This window comes from Arachis stenosperma, chromosome 9 (assembly GCF_014773155.1).
Source record: "Arachis stenosperma cultivar V10309 chromosome 9, arast.V10309.gnm1.PFL2, whole genome shotgun sequence".
Classification (NCBI taxonomy): domain Eukaryota; kingdom Viridiplantae; phylum Streptophyta; class Magnoliopsida; order Fabales; family Fabaceae; genus Arachis; species Arachis stenosperma.
Window position 1 is genome coordinate 65,587,580 of NC_080385.1, and position 17,467 is coordinate 65,605,046.

General features: G+C 33.8%; 1 non-coding gene across 1 annotated transcript; it reads right to left on the reverse strand.

The window, feature by feature from the left end:
- Positions 1-10,541: 10,541 nt before the first annotated feature.
- LOC130953458 (small nucleolar RNA R71) lies at positions 10,542-10,648 on the reverse strand. Its single transcript, XR_009075628.1, has one exon. It is a non-coding gene; the product is annotated as a small nucleolar RNA R71 (small nucleolar RNA).
- Between the last annotated feature and the right edge of the window lie 6,819 nt (positions 10,649-17,467).

A 17,467-nucleotide genomic window follows, 5' to 3' on the forward strand; every position in this document is an offset into this window, starting at 1 on the left:
TGCTTTGGATATTGAGAAGATTTATTACCTCCATTGGAGCTTCCTCATTCTAGTTTGTTTCTCTATTCCTTTACCCTTTTATTGCCCATTGACTCTATTTAGATAATTATGTTCATGATTTTGGAAGTTATTAATGCAAAGAACCATTTTTATTTTTAATTGATTTTTAATTATTGTTTATCATGTCTTCCTTTTATTCCCTTTTTATTCCTGTGAAGTTTACATTCATGATAATGGAGTAGTTCCCCAACTTGATTGGGAGTTGATTAAAAGGAGAATTTTGAGTTGGAATACTCAAGTGTTAGTCCTAATGGATGGTTGATGACTGACAACTCTAGTCTCTAACTCTAATCCTTCCTTAGGAGAGAATTAGGACCTGAGGATATAGTTTGTTAATTAGTTACTTGACTTTCCCTTATTAATTAAGGGATGACCAAGTAAGACAACAATCTTTTATGATTACACTTGGGGATTTCCAACAAGGATAGAACTTCCAATTAATCTTCTCCCGGTTAAGGCTTTTATCTGAATTTACCATTACTTATTTCTCTGTTTCTCAAACTCAAAAATTTCTTGAAAAACCTCTGATTAATAAAATAGCACTCTCTCTGCAATTCGTTGGGAGATGACCTGGGATTCATACTCCCGGTATTTTATTTCTAAATTTTGTGACAACCCCTTCTAAATTGATACGCGATTGTTTTCTTTATAAACTCTTGATCGGTGATTTTTTTGCCACGTCAGATTGCCACCTCATACATTGAATGTAAAAATAAAAAAAAAATGCTCCTTTGATTTACTTAGAATCATAGATCCTAAGACAGGCTTATGCAATGGCACAAGGTTACTGTGTCGAGGAACTTTTCAAACATATTAGATGTGGAAATCTTAACTGGCCATTACTCCGAACAAAGAGCTTTTCTGCCTCAGATAAAACACAAACAACTAAGAACTCAGGATTATCCTTTGTACTTATTAAGAAGCAATTTTCTGTAAGGTTGAGTTTTTCCATAATGATAAATAAATTACAAGGACAAACTATTCCTAAAGTAGCGATCTATCTCCTTAAACATGTGTTTAACCATGGTCAATTATACGTTACTTTATTTAGAAGTGTTTCTCAGTCAACCACAAAATTCTTAGTCAAATAAGAAAAACTTGATTGAAAAAGTGGACAATATACAAGGAATTGGTGTTCAAAGAAATTTTGTTATCTACACCTCAGATAATTTATGTGCTTAGTAAATACGTTAGTCTTTTTCTTGATAAAAATCGTGTATTATATAATTTTAACATTGGGATAAATAGTTTTGTTTGCTAATTTTAACAACTAATGACTAAAATTTTTGAACAAATAAATTGATATCATAAGAACTCATCAAGATATGTCAAGAGATAAGAGAAAGAAATTCAAACACCTGCTTTACCCAACAAGTACACACCAACCAAAATTTACATAAATAAAATATAAAAATGACATCATACATCATTGAAATATATCAATATTGGTTTTTTAAGAAATTAACTCATGCAATGTTTATATTTATTTTGGAAAAAAGTTCAAATTTTTATTTCTAGATATCAATTTCATAATTTTAGAAATAAAATTTGAGATGTGTCGTTATTTAATTCAAAAGTAATATACGAAACATTATTTAAATATATTGTGCTACATATTTGCAATAAATTACAGGAAAAAGAATTTTAATAGTTATGGAGTATATAGAAGGATGAACAATTAATTGCATCAACGAGACTAACTGATAATAAAGTAAGTATTACGATATTAATGACTGTGACAATTGCATTGATGATACGTATTTCTATTTTAATATTATTAATCAAAGGTGATATTTAAATCAGGTTCATCCACTCATAATTTATTCTATTGGTTGGGGCATAGTTATTAAAATCGGACCGGACCAGTCAGTTCGACAAAAAAATCGATAAACTGAACCCAATACAGTCCAAGTTTACGACCGTTTAAGGTAGAGAACCGGCACGATCCGGTCAGACCTGGTGTGAATCGGTGAAAACCGATCAAATTCGGCAAAAATTGGACCAGTCCGAGTCGCTCAGTCGACGTTGAAGGTGAATCTACAATGGACCAGCGATCTGCAACTCCACCTTGCTCTAGACCCTCCAGCGCAGCTTGTACCACCAAACTGGAGTGATTCTCATTAATTTATATACAAATTATAATACATATAGCATTCTTTCTTTTCACTTATATTCAATTTATTTTAATTTCAAAGTCACTCATTTTTAAATCAATTATATTTTATTTAAGTATAATTTTTATTAAATATATACAAATTAAAAAGATAAACAAAAAAATTTAATTAATCACAATTTATTTTTTCTTTTCATGATTATATGATATTTATTAATATTATTTTTTAATATATTATTTTGTTTTTTGTCTTCATATGAAGTTGATAGTTGAAAATCGCTAGATAATATTTAGTTAAACTTGTCAAATCATCTAACGGTTCTTAAATATCAACTTCACAGAAAAACAATTGTATGTGAGTTTTCACGTATAATAATATAATAATAAAATAAATATAAACCAATTAATAAAGTATTAAAATTTAAAAATGATAATTATTTTTATAAAAACAAAAATACTAATACTAATAATAAAAAAATAAAATATTATATAACTATTTAATTATATCGAGTTAACCAATTCGACCAATGATCCACCGGTTGAACCAGTGATCTAGTGACCAGTAATCTCATCGGTTCAATCACCGGTTCGGTTTTGGCAACTATGGGTTGGGGAGGTACAGTTAAAGTAGATAAAACTCAGTTATGGAAGATGATAAAAAGAGAAATATTGGATCAAAAGAATAAAAGGTAATAAAATAAACTTTTATATTATATAGTAATACTATCTATTTAGACGTATATACTAATTATGTTAAAAATTTAACGTTTTTTTAGCCATAAACTCAGAAGAGCACAACTAACTCATTTTGGTGACAAATAATATTATTGCAGGTAACTATTATTAAATATCAATTCCTAATAAATTAGATGTAATGTTATTTAATTTATATTTTGTTATAGACAAATAAAAATTAATGTCATTTTTTTTGTCTTTTCAAAAAATTTATTGCAAAATAAGATATCTCAATTCTACAAATTTTAATTGAATTAATTAAATTCGTCCATATAATAAGAAATCAATTTAATTGAATAATCTTGAAGCATTTATATAGTTATTTTTAGGGTTAAGTACTTTTTTCGTCCCTGAGGTGTTGGGCCAAAATCAAAATCATCCCCGATCTTTTTTGCTTATTAAAAGCATCCTCAACATTATAAAACATTATAAAATCATTCTTTTGTCTATAAACAATATTTTTTGGACAATTTTGCCCTTAAGAAAAAATAAAAAAAAAACTAAAAATATAACCAAACACAGATCCCTATTCTCTTCTTTTGTCATTCACAAAAAACAGCCGTCTTCTTTCTTTTCTTCTTCTTTGTCTACAACATGCGTAACCCATTCATCATCCAAATCTTTCAGATTCTCTCTTCGATACCCACGCATTTTGTTTTCCGCCGCCATGGCCCTGCCTTCCACCCCTGTGCGCGGTTCAACAATATTCTTGTCATTGGATATGCTATTGCGGGTAAGCTTGAGATTGCACTCCACCTGTTTAGTAAAATGCGATTTCATGGTTTGGATTTGGATACCTTTGGTTACCATGTGCTTTTGAATGTCTTTGTTGAGAAGAGTTATTTTGATGCTGTTGATGTCATTATTAGGCAGATTAAGAGAAAGGGTTTTGAGAATCGGTATACCAATGCGCTCTTGTTATGAGAGTTTGTTCAAGGAGCTTGGATGAGGATGAAGGGTTCTTGTTTGGCTTGGTGGATAGTGGCAAGGAGCTTCATGGCTCGGAGATGAGTGTTCTTGTCCTGTGTGGGGAGCAATAGGTTTGATCATGCTGTTAGGTTGGTTAGGGAGTTTGGGAATTCAGGGCTAGTGTCGTTGGATCATGCTTATGGGGTTTGGATAAGGGGCCTTGTGCAGGGTAGCCAATTGGATGAGGTCTTGGAATTTGTCGGACAGAAGAAGAAAGATGAGAGTACATTCTTGAGGAAGATGAGGCCTTGTGTAGGGGAGAGTTTTTTATTTTTGTTAAAGGGTAAAATTGTCCAAAAAATATTACTTATGGACAAAAGGTTGATTTTATAACGTTTTATAACGTCGAGGATGCTTTTAATAAGAAAAAAGGTTGGAGACGATTTTGATTTTGACCCAAGATCTTAAAGACAAAAAACGTACTCGACCCTTATTTTTATGGTCAATAAATCTGGCAGTTTTTCAAGATTTAAAAAATTATTGATAAAGATATTTATAATGAATTACGAAATTTTTTTTCCGATACACAATTTTTATATTCTCCTATTTTGTTTATTAATTATTCTTATAGTTTGATATTTAAAAAAAATAAACATTCTCATTTCTTTTGTTTTTTCACTATTTATAGTAAAATGAAGGCCTTTTCATATTCATATCCATATTTTGGTCTATCACTTAAAAAAGATGAAGACAAATATAAATATCTATGACATTTAAACAAAAATGATCTTTTGTAAATAACTAACATATATTTTAGTTTATATATACTCTTTTTCAATTAGGATAATTTGAACTATATTTTTTCTGATAATATATATACCTCTTTTATTGTGTGTGTTTTTATAATTTAACATTTTAAAGGTTTTTTTATAATAATTTTAATTTCAACAAAATATGGTATAAATAATGGGAGCCACTCAAATCAAAACACCTAAAACATCTTTTTTTAAAGATATTTTTTAATAATTAAAATTTAACACATATAGTCGATTAGATGGTGCTATTTTTGTTATAATTAGGCCAAACAAATTAATTTGACCAAAAAAAATAATGAATCAAATTTTAAACTGGTCTAAATTAATATTATTTTTCATAAAAAATGACTACAATATTCTTATTATAGAAAATGACTATTGTAGTCATCTTTTATAAAAAATAATATTAATTTAGACCGTTTAAAATTTGATTCACTATTTTTTCGGACAAATTAATTTATCTGAACTAATTTTGACAAAAATAACACACACTTTAATTGATTATATGTGTTAAATTTTAATTACTAAAAAATATTTTTTAAAAAAAGACGTTTTACACGTCTTCATCTGAGTGGCACCCAAATAAGATCATGTCAATATTAAAATAATGAAAATAGTACTTATCTAATAAATTTGAAGAGTGAAAAATATAATTAAAAAAAATTAATTCAATAAAAAAACAGTTGAATAGGTACGATGATGATGATGATGATGATGATGATGATGATGATGATGATGATGTCAACGAGCTATTGATTAAATGACATCGTCTTTTTATCTTTACTTAAAGGTATCGGATTCGAATCTCACTTCTAAATTTATAATAATAATGATGACGATGACAATGATAATGATAATGATGAGATATTTTACTTTTAGAAAAATATAGTGTTTTTAAGATTTAAGGTTTAGAGAATTTATTTGGCAGTGCAATGTTGAAGTAGGTTGAATATATTAAAAGCAGTTTATAAATAAATTATTTTGTATTTAAAAAATTATTATAAAGATACTTGTTTTAAAATTGTATATGAATAGAAATATGATAAAATAATTTTTATGAGTGAGAGAAGTCAATTTTTTTTACTTCTTTAAAAATTTTTAAACAATTGTTTTAAAAATTAAAAACATATTAAAATAACTATACTAAACATTATTAATGTAATTTATCATAACTCAAAAATTTTAAAAAATAACTTTTAAAATTTTCTAAATGGATTCTTAGTGCGTCTGAGGTGGTTAAGACTACACCTGTTTCAACTTTGCTGGTACACCAAGTAGACACCTGTTCGGTTGTTTGTGAAATTTTTTCCAACTTTATATAGATGTTTTTTTTTTTTTTGAGTTAAAATGGAGAATCAAGAATATCTAATATTATGCACGAATAAGTACACTGGGAGTTTGAACTAAGACAATATTCGTGCTTTAACAACATTTTACTGTTATTTAAAGTTAGTTTTAATCTATGCCTCTTGATAACTATTGATTTATATTTGGAAAGATTATCAAACAATATTGACAAATAAAGGAAGCACCGATACACGCGATACAGATACAACACGACACGAATACGTCGATATATTTTTTTATAAAAAATTGGATACGACATGTTTAAGATACGTTGTGAATTAAAATTTAAATAATATATTAAATTAATGAAATATCATATTATAAATATAAGAGTAAATATAATTGCATAAAAAAGTTTTAAAATTATATAATTATTAAAAAAATAAAAAATTTTAATATATTCTTGTCATCTCACTAACAGAAAATATATCAATTTCTTCTCCTTCAAATCCATCATCCGCAAACATCACAACTTCAAGTCCATCATCCTATGTATCTTCTATTCTTTTTCTTCTTCTTCAATATAACGCAGAGAACAAAAAACAGCTAAATTAATGAGTAAATAAGCCACTAAAGACAAATGGTAAGTTGATTTAGATTTTGATTTATTAATTATTTTATTTTTAAATTTAAATTTTGATTTGTTTTGATTTTAAAATATTTTAAAATTAAAAAGGAAAAATCGGTTAATTGGGTCATAAAATCACAAAATCAATTGTAGATTTGCAGTCCAGCAGAAAGATTTGTCTCATGAACATTTGAATCGGGTCGGATTTGTTCGAATTCGTGACTGCTTCACCAAAATTCTGCACTGTAAAAAGACACGCCGCCAATATACTTATTTAACGTATTCATCACGTATCGGCGCCGAATTCTCATTCGACACGAATATGCCAGCACCATGAACAAATCCGTGCTTCATAACTTATCATTAATAAAAGACTGAATGAAATAATTAACAAATTGACACCAAATAAAATATTACACCCATAACTATTAGTTGTTATCACTGCTATTTGGGACGTAAACTAATTATTTTCACCAAGAAACAATGCTTGCTCTTTTAAGCCTTGTTAATTTTAATTTATTATTTTGATGTGAACTTATTGAACATGTTATATCACGAAGGATCAATTTAAATAGGTATAATATACGCAGACCATAGATTATAATGCATTCATATAAGCATTAAAATAAATTAAATTACGTTATCTCATCATTCATATAAGCACATAATTCTATAATAGGATGATTAGCATATTAAAGATGACATTTAACATGAAAACATCATATATTCATATACAAAAACACGAATAAAATATACTTTCTGGATATAATCATAAAAGCATAATATGATTAATTGATTTCAACAAATCTTCAATGCATAGTAATGGTTTTCAGTGGCTAAGAGAAGGAGGTTGAATCTTAGTCCCCTTTTTAACTCAGTAACGATTGCTAGTTGATGCCAGGGCATCTAGGCCAGTTTCACTGACCTTTTCTTTACTGTTTTAGGTTAGTTTCATGCATTTTCTTAGTGAATAAGGAAAGTTTTGGATGAAAATACACTTACACCTTGATTCAAATAACTATTGTGAATTTCACATGATTTCATGAGGATTTTTGCTAAAATTGAATGATAAATTGATGATGCATAATCTCATGACTTTGGCTAGAGCTTTGATGCACTTTATTTGCTTGATTTCAAGACAAAGGAAGCAAGGAAGAACCACGTTAGTACTCACGTTAATCTAGTTAATGTGACCACTAACGTGGAATGGTAAATAGCTTGCGACGTTAATGAGAAAAGTGATCACCAATAACACCTGCGAAGCCATCATAAGCCCATGTTAATTGCCACATTAACTAGGTTAACGTGGTAGTTAATGTGGAGACAAAACAAAGCTCCAACGTTAGTGGTAAACGTGAACACCACTAACGTTCCAAGATTTGGCAATAAGCCACGTTAAGAGTCATGTTAACTTAGTTAACGTGAACTCTAACGTGGAAGAGAGGAACAATGCCAACGTTAGTGACACTCACCTTTGTCACTAACGTTGGATCAAAATAGCATTGCCCACGTTAGTGGTCATGTTAAGACCACTAACGTGAAAGTTAACATGGAGCTAATATTGATGAGCCAACGTTAGTGACACTCACCTTTGTCACTAACGTTGGAGATGGCATTCACTACCACGTTAGTGGCCACGTTAACTTAGTTAACGTGAGCTCTAACGTGGAGAGTAGCGGCACTTGGAGCGTTAGTGACAAAGGTAAGTGTCACTAACGCTCTCGAAGGTGAGGCATAACCACGTTAAGAGCCACGTTAGTTACACTAACGTGAACTCTAACGTAGGGACAAAGGGCACAAGGCAACGTTATTGGGAAAGGTGAGTCCCAATAACGCTTGCGAAGGTTTATAAGGCAACGTTATTGAGAAAGGTGAGTTCCAATAACGCTTGCGAAGGTTTACAAGGCTACGTTAGTGGTCACGTTGGTGCCACTAACGTTGGAGTTAACGTGGGCTATATGGGGTTGGAACGTTAGTGAAAAATGTGATTGCCACTAACGTTCTCGAACCCACAATGTCACTTAACGTTGACTTCACTAATGCCCATGCCTAATTCATACTTCTCTGCAAGCTGAGCCCACTAAAGATTGTAACTGCTTCAACTCAAGATCTAAGGCCCACATCCAAGACATGAAGAACTCACTAGAAGATCAAGAGAAGTAGTATATATAGGAGTAGTTTTGAACTATAGAGAGGCTTGGCACTTGGAGAACTACCCTCTGTATATTTACTTTTCTGCACTTTTAGCTAGGGATGTATTCTTTTCTGCCATTTTCCATTTCTAGAGCTATGAACAACTAAACCCCTTTCATTGGGTTAGGGAGCTCTGTTGTAATTTGATGGATCAATTTTAGTTTTCATTCTCTTCTTCCTTCTTCTCTTTTGATTTACTAGAAAGCTTTCGATCTTAATTCAATTGGTTAGTTGTCTTGGAAAAGAAACTCTCCATAATTGGATCTCCTCTGAGCCTTGGAAAAGGGATGAGGAGATCATGCTAGAAATGCTTTCTCATGTTAGACCAAATTGGGGTCTGGACGGATATAGTGACATGTAATCCTCCCAACACTTTGATTTGGAAATACATGTGGTATAATCAGTGACCACACTTCATCTCTTCCCATGAGCAATTAAATCAAGGAATTGGGCAATTGTTCAAGCTTAGAGAGATTGGGTTGCCAAGGAATTGGAACCCAATCACTTAAGATTGCCAAGAAGATCAATAGATGCTTTGATTGAGGAAGAGATGAAAATAAATTTGATCCGGAGAATACAACATCTCCTGAGCCCAATGAATTCCCTATTTCTGATCTTACCCATTCTCTTTACTTTCTGCCATTTATTTACATGCTCATTCCCCCAAATCCCCATCTAAGATTCTGCACTTTATTTTCTGCTATTTACTTTCCCGCCATTTAATTTTCTGCAATTCTCAAACTACATTCTGTTTAGCTCAACTAGCATACTCTTCCAACTAAAGTTGCTTGACCAATCAATCCCTGTGGGATTCGACCTCACTCTATTTTGAGTTTTTACTTGACGATAATTTGGTATACTTGCCGAAAGGAAATTTGTTGAGAGACAAGTTTTCATGAATCAAGTTTATGGTGCCGTTGCCGGGGATTGATTTTGTATCAACAATGATTAAGTTGGAAGTTCACTAGATTGAGCATTTTATCTTTTATTTTTTTTCCTTTGTTGTTTACTCTATTCAGTCATTTATCTTCATTTTGTTTAGCTTCTTCCACATCCCCTTTACCTTCTCTGTTTTTCTTTCTTTTTTGTTATTATCTACAATTCTGCTCACTAACCCACTAACTGTTTGATAATTTGCATCACTCACACTAACAATCACTCTGACAAGAATAATCTCTTTATTTCATCTCTTGCTCTGTGCTTTGTTAGTTGTATGACAAGGAGAAGAGGGGGAGCTTCAACCTCCTTCGATTCAGAACCTGAAAGAACCCTCTGGAGACTAAGGAAGGAAGCAAGAGGGAAAGGAGTTGTTGGTGCTGAGGAAGATGAAGAGTACTTTGAAACCAACATGGAAGAGAACTTGGAAAATAATCATGAAGAAGAAGCTCACAACCATGCTAGAGAAGGCCCTGCAAATCATGCTGGGCAAGAAAGGAGAGTTCTAGGCTCCTACATCAATCCAAATCCAGGAAACTGTAGAAGTAGCATCCAGAAGCCCACCATACATGCCAACAACTTTGAACTAAAACCCCAGCTCATCACCCTTGTTCATAACAACTGCTCATTTGGAGGAAGTGCTCAAGAAGACCACAATCAACATCTAACCACCTTCTTGAGAATTTGTGACACTGTGAAGTCTAATGGAATCCACCCGGATCTCTATAGGCTGTTTTTGTTCCCTTTTTCACTCAGGGACAAGGCATCCAAGTGGCTTAAATCCTTCCCAAAGGAGAGCTTAACAAATTGGGAAGATGTGGTGAATAAATTTTTGGCAAGATTTTACCCTCCTCAAAGAATTAATAGGCTGAGAGCTGAGGTGCAGACTTTCAGGCAACAAGATGGTGAGACTCTCTATGAGGCATGGAAGAGGTTCAAGGACTTAACAAGAAGATGCCCACCAGATATGTTCAATAAATGGGTTCAACTTCACATTTTCTATGAAGGTCTTTCCTATGAGTCAAAGAAGGTTGTAGATCATTCATCAGGGGGCTCTCTAAATAAGAAGAAAACCATTAAAGAAGCCATAGATGTCATTGAAACAGTAGCTGAGAATGACTACTTCTATGCCTCTGAAAGAAGTAGCACTCAAAGAGTAATAGAACTGAACCACATGGATGCATTGCTAGCTCAAAATAAGATGATCACTAAGTAGCTAGCAGATCTCACCAAGAAGGTGGAGGAAAACCAAGTTGCAGCAGTCATCACTTCATCACCAGCTCAAGAAAGAGTGAATATAGGAGAAGAAGGTGACTGGGAACAAGCCAACTACGTTGGAAATTCACCTAGACAAATCCATGACCCATACTCCAAAACTTACAACTCTGGATGGAGAAATCATCCCAACTTTGGTTGGGAAAATCAACAAGACCAAGGTCAAGACCAGAGACGCCACAACCTCAATTCCAACAACAATACAACTCACCAACATACCTCACAGAGATCCTATCAACACCCACCTAACCACCCTTCTCACTCACCTAACCCCAATCCACCATCACTAACGGATGATAGACTTTCAAAAATTGAGACTCTACTTGAAGATTTATGTAGAGAAGTCCAAGACAACAAGGTGTTTAAGGAAGAAGTGCGAGCCAATATCAAAAACCAAGGAAAAAACATCAAGAGACTGGAGTCCCAAGTAGGGTATTGACAAACCCCAATTTGACGGTTTGTTTTGTATTGAATGTAGAGTATTTTGATAACCTTTTGTCACATTTAGCCTAGGAATTGGCATGGTTTTGTTATCTCTCCCTTATTTGTGCTTAAGTGTAAAAACATGCTTTTTAAGTCTTATTTTGATGAATTCTAGTTTCTCTTTGATTCCATAAGATGCCTTGATATGTTTGCTAGTAATTCCAGGATTGGAGTAGGCTAGGCATGGATCAAAGGAAGCAAGGAAGGAAGCATACAAGTGGAGAGAAGCATAAAAAGTCAAAGAAGCAAAGTGAGCCAAGCACGCGTACGCGCACAAGGCGCTCGCGCGCACATTGTGGAATCGGCCAGGGACGCGCACGCGTACCGTGCGCGCACGCGTCGATGATCGCACATGACCTCATTAAGGCAACACGTGCCTGGCAATTTTGGAAGGTTTCAACAACCAACTTTGGCGCCAAAATGCATATAAGAGCCAAGGATTGAAGGGGATTGAAAGAACATTCACACCCATAGACTAATTTGGGAGATTATTAGATAGATAGTTTTAGTTTTAGAGTTTTAGAGAGAGAAGCTCTCTCTTCTCTCTAGAATAAGGATTAGGTTTAGTTCTTAGATCTAGGTTTTAATCTTTGCTTTCTTCTACTTCTACATCTCAATTCCTTGTAGTTGCATTGATTTTTCTTCCATTCTTTTGTTATAATCTCTTTTATGTTGTTCTTGTATTTTGTTATAGATCTAGTATTGCTCCTTTTACTCTCTTTCAATTCAATAAAGGTAATTCATAATAAAAGTGTTTCTTTTGATTGTTGTTGTTAATTTCTTTCCATAATTGTTGTTAGATTTCACTCTTGTTGTTGATTTACTATGTTTTCCTTTTATGCCTACCAAGTGTTTGATAAAATGCTTGTTTGGATTTTAGTGTAGGTTTTGTTCCTCTTGGCCTAGGTAGAGTAATTAGTGACTCTTGAGTTATCTAATTCCTTTGTTGATTGATAATTAGAAGTTGCTAATTGATTGAATGCCTCTAAAGCTAGTCATTCCTTTGGGAGTTGATTAGGACTTGAGAAATCAAATTGATTCATCCACTTGACTTTCCTCCATGATTAGAGGTTAACTAAGTGGGAGTAATGAATAATTATCATCACAATTGAGAAAGATAACTAGGATAGGATTTCTAATTCTCATACCTTACCAAGAGCCTTTTATAGTTGTTAGTTTATTTTCATTGCCATTTACTTTCATGCCTCTTATCAAAACCCCAAAACAACTCAACCAATAACAAGACACTTTATTGTAATTCCTAGGGAGAACGACCCGAGGTCCAATACTTCGGTTTATAAATTTTAGGGGTTTGTACTAGTGACAAACAACTTTTTGTATGAAAGGATTATTGTTTGGTTTAGAAACTATACTTTACAACGAGGTTTTATCTGTGAAATTCTAAACCGTCAAAAATCCAATCGTCAGGTATCTATCTCAACAAATTCCCAAACCCACTGATGGATTTTCCAGTGACACGGAGAAGAACCCAAGAGGAGAAACAAAGAAAGTAAGGTGGGAAGAATGTAAGATGATCACCACAAGTGATGAGAGGAGTATGAAGAAAGTAGAACACCTCCAAGACAGTCAAAAGGGAAAACAGGAAGAAAGAGACCATGCACCCCAACCTACACTCAAGGAAGAACTGAAGAGAAGGGAGATACTGAACCCATATGCACCCTTTCCCCAAAGGCTTAAAGGTGGTGTAGCAGGGAGAATGTATTCAAGATTCCTCGACATGTTTGCATCTCTTGATGTAAATATACCATTTATTAAAGCCCTCCAGCAAATGCCTTCCTACATAAAGTATATAAAGGAGCTATTAGCCAGAAAGAGTTCATTGAAGGGTGGACAAATAATAAAGATGAATAGGGATTGCAGTGCTCTCATTCAACCAGGGCCACCCACAAAGAAGAAGGATCCAGGGAGTTTCCACATTTCTTGTGCCATAGGAGAAACAATGATTGATAAGGGACTCTGTGACTTGGGAGCAAGTATCAACCTAATGCCTCTATCCCTGATGAAAAAGCTTCAAATTAATGAGCTAACACCCACAGATGTAACCATCAAATTGGCTGACAAAACTTAAAAACAGGCACTAGGAGTGGTTGAGAATGTGTTAGTAAAGGTTGGGAACTACTTCCTCCCCAAAGACTTTGTTATCCTGGAAATGGATGAGAATCCTATTCACCCCATCATTCTGGGAAGGCCATTCTTAGCCACAGCCAGAGCACTCATAGATGTGGAGCAAGGAGAGCTAGTGCTGAGAATACATGATGATTAGCTCACCTTCAATATTTTCAACCCCTCACAAGAAGCAGACCATGATAACAAGGGAGCACAAGCACCACACTTCATGACTCATATGGTTAACAACCAATGTAATCAGAAGGAGTAACAGTCAAGTGTAATCCAAAAGGAACCAGACCCACCAGAGTCATATGAGATGGGCATCAAAACCACTCTCAAAGAGGAAACCACAAGGAACAAGGTGACATCAACGGACACAAGAAAAAAGGTCCTGAGGGGATGAAAAAACAAGAAAATACCTACAGAAGATTTCTCGCCAGGAGATGAAGTGGTCTCTACATACTTTCCATCTATACCACCTCACCTCCCCACTATTCCATCTCAGCTGCCTCCAGTGTACACCGTCAACAAAATCTTATCCTTAGAGTATGTGGAGCTTATCAACAAGGCCAATGGAAATAGGTTCACTGCAAGGGGGGAAGATTTCAAGCACTATCAGCCACCTTGACAAGGACCAAAAGTCAAGCTAATGACGCTAAAGAAGCGCTTCATGGGAGGCAACCCATGTTCTACACCCTCTTCCTTTAATCTCAAATAGTAGTAATAAGGCAAAGTTCATGGATTCCAAATCAATTTCAATAAACAATATAAGATCCCGTTACATGCAACGTATAGTACATGATAAGTTTGGTGTTCAAGGCACACCAAGTGGGCTTGAACACACTTTATGAGGTGAAATTATTCCCGAAACTTGTTGCACCATATGATCACAAACAAGTTTGGTGTACCAACGTTGCATGCATGGGAGATCTAGTGGTTGATTGATTTGCAATCATGAAAAGCATTTAGTTATTTAAAAACAAAAGAAAAAGATTTTTTTAGTAGCTAGTTCACACCTTAAGTCTTCCCACCAAAAATTTCAATTAACCATTTGCATTCCTTTTTTTTTGTCTTGTATAGGAAATCAAAAAGGATATTGATGGTACCTGATAGGACAATCAAGGAAGGGAGATTTGGCCACTATGCCAAGGAACGTATATACTTGTCTCCAGGGGGAGTATCTTGGAAAATGTTGCCATGTAACATTGGAAAGTGGATAGCCTTGGAGACCGAACCAAGACCTTTATAAAAGGGGTGATTCTTGTGCTCATCCAAGATCAAGCCCCAACCGTTCATCACAAAACAACACTAGCAATCCACACCTTTCAAACACCCATCACTCCTCTATATAAATGATCCTCATTTTGCACCCTCTCCGTACACTTCTTGTTCTCATTCATATCCCTTCCCTTCCTTTGAACATACACTCTGTTCCTCACCAAAGGTTTCACACACACTCTCCTAGCCATCTTGTGAGTAACAAACATATCAATCATCTTGCATGGTGATGAGCGGATATTTTATACGCTTTTTGGGGGTAATTTCATATAGATTTTAGCATGTTTTAATTAGTTTTTAATAGAATTTTATTAGTTTTTAAGCAAAAATCATATTTCTGGACTTTACTATGAGTTTGTGTGTTTTTCTGTAATTTCAGGTATTTTTTGGCTGAAATTGAGGGAGCCGAGCAAAAATCTGACTTAGGCTGAAAAAGGAATGCTGATACTGTTGGATTTTGACCTCCCTGCACTCGGAATGGATTTTTTGGAGCTACAGAAGTTCAATTGGTGCGCCCTCAATTGGGTTGGAAAGTAGACATCCAGGGCTTTCCAGCAATATATAATAGTCCATACTTTGCGCGAAGATAGATGATGTAAACTGGCGTTCAACGCCAGTTCCATGTTGTATTCTGGTGTCCAGCGCCAGAAACAGGTTACAAGTTGGAGTTCAATGCCAAAAACACGTTACAACCTGGCGTTCAACTCCAGAAACAGCCCAGGCACGTGAGAAGCTTAAGTCTCAGCCCCAGCACACACCAAGTGGGCCCCAGAAGTGGATTTCTGCACCAATTATCTTAGTTTATTCATTTTCTGTAAACCTAGGTTACTAGTTTAGTATTTAAACAACTTTTAGAGACTTATTTTGTATCTCATGACATTTTTAGATCTGAATTTTATACTCTTTGACGGCATGAGTCTCTAAACTCCATTGTTGGGGGTGAGGAGCTCTGCAGCGTCTCGATGAATTAATGCAATTATTTACGTTTTTCCATTCAAACATGCGTGTTCCTATCTAAGATGTTCATTCACGCTTAACTATGGAGAAGGTAGTGATCCATGACATTCATCACCTTCCTCAATCCATGAATATGTGTCTGACAACCACCTCCGTTCTACATCAGATTGAATGAGTATCTCTTAGATTCCTTAACCAGAATCTTCGTGGTATAAGCTAGAATTGATGGCAGCATTCATGAGAATCCGGAAAGTCTAAACCTTATCTGTGGTATTCCGAGTAGGATTCTGGGATTGGATGACTGTGACGAGCTTCAAACTCGCGAGTGTTGGGCGTGATGACAAACGCAAAAGAATCAATGGATTCTATTCCGACATGATCGAGAACCAACGGCTGATTAGCCATGCTGTGACAGAGCATTTGGACCATTTTCACTGAGAGGATGGGAAGTAGCCATTGACAACGGTGACACCCTACATAGAGCTTGCCATGGAAGGAACTTTGCACTTTTTCATGAGTTGAATATTACATTACAGGAATTCAAAAGACAAAGTATCTCCAAAACTCCAACATATTCTCCATTATTGCACAACAAGTAATTATTTCACGCTTTTTTTATTTTTTTAGTAATTCAAACTGATAATTATAATTGATCTCCTGACAAAGAATAATAAAATAACCATAGTTTGTTTCAAACCAACAATCTCCGTGGGATTCGACCCCTACTCACGTAAGGTATAACTTGGACGACCCAGTGCACTTGCTGGTTAGTTGTGCGGATTGCAAAAGTGTGATTGCAATTTCGTGCACCAAGATTTTGGTGGCGTTGCCGGGGATTGTTCGAGTTTGAACAACTAAAGGTTTATTTTGTTGCTTAGCTTAGGAATAATTTATTTTTGTTGCTATAGAGTCATTAAATTCTGAGTCCTTTATTTCCTTTTCAAAATTTTTTCAAAAATATTATTTTTCTTTATCAATTTTTTATTTTTTTCAGGAGTTTCTAAGTTTGGTGTCAATTGCATATTTTATATTTTTCTTTTAAATTTTCGAATTTGTGTTCTTTATTCTTCCTTGATCTTCAAGTTGTTCTTGTTAATTTTTCTTGTTTGATCTTTGGTTTGTCTTGTTCTATGTGTTTTCATATTTTCCTTGTGCATTTTTTAAAATTTTAATTTTCAAAAAAATTATTAACATATTTTTATACCTCTTTAAAATACGTTACATTTATAAATCAGTTGGCTAGAGCGTTGGTTTATGTTCTTGGCAATTGGGTATTATCTTTTTAAAAGTTTTTCAAAAATAATTTTTTCTTTGATTAAATCTTGTGCCAAAATTTAAGTTTGGTGTTTTCTTGTTAATTTTTCTATAATTTTCAAAAATTTATTTTAGTTTTCCCAAAAATTTTAAGTTTGGTGTTCTTTCTTTTGTTCTTGGTGTTCTTGTGAATCTTCAAGGTGTTCTTGAGTCTTCTTTGTGTTTTGATCTTAAAATTTTTTAAGTTTGGTGTTCTTTGCTGTTTTTCCTCCAAAATTTTCGAAAACAAGGAGCATTAGATCTAAAAATTTTAAGTCTTGTGTCTTTTGTGTGTTTTTCTCTTTCATCATAAAATTCAAAATTCAAAAAAATATCTTTTCTAACTATTTTTAAGCCATATTTTCGAATTTTTTT